Here is a 4,760-nt window from a genome sequence, read left to right on the forward strand (position 1 = left end):
CCGACCGAGACTCGAACTCGGGACCTTTGCCTTTCGCGGGCAAGTGCTCTACCAACTTTTTTTTTTTTTCATTTTGTTCCTTGTTGATCGTTGTGTTAGGTCGTTGCGGACGTCGCAAGACATCCTGTTCAAGTTCGTTTGTTGATCCTTCCACTCAGTTTTTTATTACATAGGCCAAACGGCTCTGTGACCGAACACGCTGAGCTACCGTGCCGGCTAGACCAACTGAGCTACCGAAGCACGACTCACGCCCGGTACTCACAGCTTTACTTCTGCCAGTACCGGGCGTGAGTCGTGCTTCGATAGCTCAGTTGGTAGAGCACTTGCCCGCGAAAGGCAAAGGTCCCGAGTTCGAGTCTCGGTCGGGCACACAGTTTTAATCTGCCAGGAAGTTTCATATCAGCGCACACTCCGCTGCAGAGTGAAAATCTCATTCTGGATAGTGTGCATTTCTTTTGGAGTGGCCCTCGTACATACACTCCTGGAAATGGAAATAAGAACACATTGACACCGGTGTGTCAGACCCACCATACTTGCTGCGGACACTGCGAGAGGGCTGTACAAGCAATGATCACACGCACGGCACAGCGGACACACCAGGAACCGCGGTGTTGGCCGTCGAATGGCGCTAGCTGCGCAGCATTTGTGCACCGCCGCCGTCAGTGTCAGCCAGTTTGCCGTGGCATACGGAGCTCCATCGCAGTCTTTAACACTGGTAGCATGCCGCGACAGCGTGGACGTGAACCGTATGTGCAGTTGACGGACTTTGAGCGAGGGCCTATAGTGGGCATGCGGGAGGCCGGGTGGACGTACCGCCGAATTGCTCAACACGTGGGGCGTGAGGTCTCCACAGTACATCGATGTTGTCGCCAGTGGTCGGCGGAAGGTGCACGTGCCCGTCGACCTGGGACCGGACCGCAGCGACGCACGGATGCACGCCAAGACCGTAGGATCCTACGCAGTGCCGTAGGGGACCGCACCGCCACTTCCCAGCAAATTAGGGACACTGTTGCTCCTGGGGTATCGGCGAGGACCATTCGCAACCGTCTCCATGAAGCTGGGCTACGGTCCCGCACACCGTTAGGCCGTCTTCCGCTCACGCCCCAACATCGTGCAGCCCGCCTCCAGTGGTGTCGCGACAGGCGTGAATGGAGGGACGAATGGAGACGTGTCGTCTTCAGCGATGAGAGTCGCTTCTGCCTTGGTGCCAATGATGGTCGTATGCGTGTTTGGCGCCGTGCAGGTGAGCGCCACAATCAGGACTGCATACGACCGAGGCACACAGGGCCAACACCCGGCATCATGGTGTGGGGAGCGATCTCCTACACTGGCCGTACACCACTGGTGATCGTCGAGGGGACACTGAATAGTGCACGGTACATCCAAACCGTCATCGAACCCATCGTTCTACCATTCCTAGACCGGCAAGGGAACTTGCTGTTCCAACAGGACAATGCACGTCCGCATGTATCCCGTGCCACCCAACGTGCTCTAGAAGGTGTAAGTCAACTACCCTGGCCAGCAAGATCTCCGGATCTGTCCCCCATTGAGCATGTTTGGGACTGGATGAAGCGTCGTCTCACGCGGTCTGCACGTCCAGCACGAACGCTGGTCCAACTGAGGCGCCAGGTGGAAATTGCATGGCAAGGCGTTCCACAGGACTACATCCAGCATCTCTACGATCGTCTCCATGGGAGAATAGCAGCCTGCATTGCTGCGAAAGGTGGATATACACTGTACTAGTGCCGACATTGTGCATGCTCTGTTGTCTGTGTCTATGTGCCTGTGGTTCTGTCAGTGTGATCATGTGATATATCTGACCCCAGGAATGTGTCAATAAAGTTTCCCCTTCCTGGGACAATGAATTCACGGTGTTCTTATTTCAATTTCCAGGAGTGTACATGTTACTAGTATGCTTGGATTTACGGAAACTGGACCGCTTTAAGGTTTGTGTCTGGCAGCCAGTACGTAAACCTGTAGAAACGTGGTCGCGGTTCAATTGCGTGAATGGAGAGCAGCTGGAGCCCGTTACGAGGGCAGTGACCAGGCCGTTAACTGCTCGTAGCGCCGTGTCGTCCCGTCCGGGATGACCTCGCCTGGCCCGTGGGCTGGGGGCGCGCCGTCCGCTTTACTGCGCCGAGCCTGCGTTTGATGGCCTCCTACGGGGCTGCCCAGACACTGCGGGGAATGAGAGCCTGCGGATGGGACACGTGCAGCCCCTGCTGGCTGCCTGCTGCAACTACTGCGCCCGACCGTGGGCGGCTCCAACACCCGTCACAGCACCGAGGCCGACGAGAAAGACAGGCTGCGGCGCGCACGTCACAGCAGGTGTTACGAATGCCAGCAGTCATCTCCGGCGGGCAGCGAGTAACTGTTTCAGCCAAGTTTAATGAAGGTCGGGACACACACGTCCGGGCCGTGTCAGGGCCGAGCGCCGGACGAGTGACGGCCGTGCTCCGGTCAGTTCCCGCAGGGGCCACACGTGACCGGGGCACGTCCGTGTCTTTGTTATTCCTTGTAGTGACTCGGACGCGGTGATCTGTGTTTCTGTTTGTGAAAGCTGTAAAACATGTTCACTAATTTTCGTAATGGTGAATTAGGAGTTATCGCACTTGCTTTAGACGAAGAGGAAAAAGAACGAAGGCAAACAAGAAGAAGAAAATTATGGATCCACAGTGCCTGGAAAACAAGACCAGTACAGGGAGAGTTTCGAACATTATTTTCTCATATCATAGATGATGAGACTAAGTTTTATGAATATATTAGGATGACGCAGTACACCCTCTGTGAACTTTTAAAGAAACTAGAACCAATACTGAGAAAAAATGACACTTTCTGGAGAGTATCAGTTTCACACAAAGAACGATTGGCTGTTTTTTTTTAAGGTAGTTTAAAGTAAAGTACACAGAACACAAATAAATAAGTTTTAAGGACAGCATTTTTATTTTATTACTTTAGTAATTGAAAGATAAATGCATAAGTTAGTAAATAATACACTTAAATTTCTACTACCCTAACAAAAACAAATGAGGACTATTCAGTGAATTAGTTTCTGAAGCTGATGAGGATACAGGGGAACTTGGAGAATGATGGCTTTGGTTATTTATATACGAATTGTGGGAATTCCTCTGCACATCCAAAAGCTGCTGTGTAGGTTCTGTTGATTCGTTTTCCACAGGTGAAGGATATGGTGTTGAAACAGATTTTACTGAGGAATTGGACGATGATGGAGTGAATTGATGGACTGATACGTCATTCGTGAGTTGCTTCAGTTCAAAGTCTTGTACAATTGAAAAAATCCTACTTTTAACTTGATGAAAAAGTAGTGGATGCAACGATTTTAGGGCTGGTGCTACACCAGCCAAAAAAGCATCAACTGGGTTTTGTATTTCTTTCTGTTTTTCAGCTCTTTTTTCTGCCAAAATATAAGCCATGAGCTGGCTTGATGCAGATTCTTGTGGTTTAACCTCACACTGAAATTTTCGTTTCAGTTGTGGTTTCATAAACGTGTTATTTGAAGTGACGGACGAATGAGCTGAGGGCGTCTGGGAATGCCGAGTACGCTCTATCAAATTCTCTGTTTCACTACCCTGGGTTTTAATGATCCATTCTTCATCTGCAATGTCTTCTTGTGTAGACTCTTTTTCGTTTTCAACAATAGACTGCTCCTCTTGGGAATTTGTATTTGATTCTTGTTTATGCTCATTACTGTCTTGCGTGTAAGGAACATTGGAAACTGTTTCTCGTTCTACGGTAAGGTGGCAGGAACTTTAAGAGATCTTCACACTTACATTTATGTTGATGAACAGCAGCTTGTCCTGAAACAGTTTTCCTTTCCTGTAGGGTCTTCCATAGTTGGTCACGAACAAATGCCCATTTTTTTGCATTCCTCTATTCCACGTGTAGCAAAAATATTTTAAATCGCGTAATTATATTACAAGGTTTAAAATGCTGCAAATATTTTATAGATTATACAGTATTTCTCATCTTATACAGTTCAATTTTTTTCACGTTCCTTGCTACAGGAGTTTCCTTTAAAACTATTTCCTTCAGCTACAGGTTGGGAAAATCCACAGTTGGAGCTATCGTCCATGACACCTCTAGCGCAGTTATCGATTTATTGTTAGAAGAGGTGATGCCTGTGCCGAATGAAAAAAATGGAATGCTATAGCTGAGGAGTTTTGTACAAAATGGCAGTTTCCAAACTGCATTGGATCTTTAGATGGAAAGCACGTAACAATACAGGCTCCAAACAACTCAGGAAGTCCCTATTGGAATTACAAAGAAACATATTCCATTGTGCTTCCTGCTCTGGTTGACCCATGTTATAATTTTATTGCAATAGACGTGGGAGCGTACGGAAAAAAACTCTGATGGAAGCATTCTTGTAAATTCAAACATTGGAAAGTCATTGGAAAACAATACGCTTAGCGTCCCAAAGAGTAAAACTTTACCCGGAACTGATGTTGAACTTCCAATGGTAATTGTAGGCGATGAAGCTTTTCCTCTCAAAACATACTTGATGCGACCATATCCTGGCAGGATCTTAACAAATGACAAGACTATATTTAATTATCGTTTGAGTCGGGCAAGAAGAATATCCGAAAGTGCATTCGGTATATTGCAACAGAAATTTCGAATATTTAGAAGAATCCTTCAGGGAGATCCTAATAACCTTACAATGATTGTGACGGCTGCGTGTGTACTGTACAACTTTATTCGAAAAATGGATGGTTATAGGGTGCCCGAACAGAGGATGG

The 4,760-nt window shown here is 48.0% G+C and overlaps 1 non-coding gene across 1 annotated transcript; it reads left to right on the plus strand.

Moving 5' to 3' along the window:
* The first annotated feature begins 295 nt into the window (after nucleotides 1-295).
* Trnas-cga (transfer RNA serine (anticodon CGA)) lies at nucleotides 296-370 on the plus strand. The gene has a single exon. It is a non-coding gene; the product is annotated as a tRNA-Ser (tRNA).
* The last annotated feature ends 4,390 nt before the right edge of the window (nucleotides 371-4,760 follow it).

The sequence above is a fragment of the Schistocerca nitens genome, chromosome 9 (assembly GCF_023898315.1).
Source record: "Schistocerca nitens isolate TAMUIC-IGC-003100 chromosome 9, iqSchNite1.1, whole genome shotgun sequence".
In the NCBI taxonomy this organism is placed as follows: Eukaryota; Metazoa; Arthropoda; class Insecta; order Orthoptera; family Acrididae; genus Schistocerca; species Schistocerca nitens.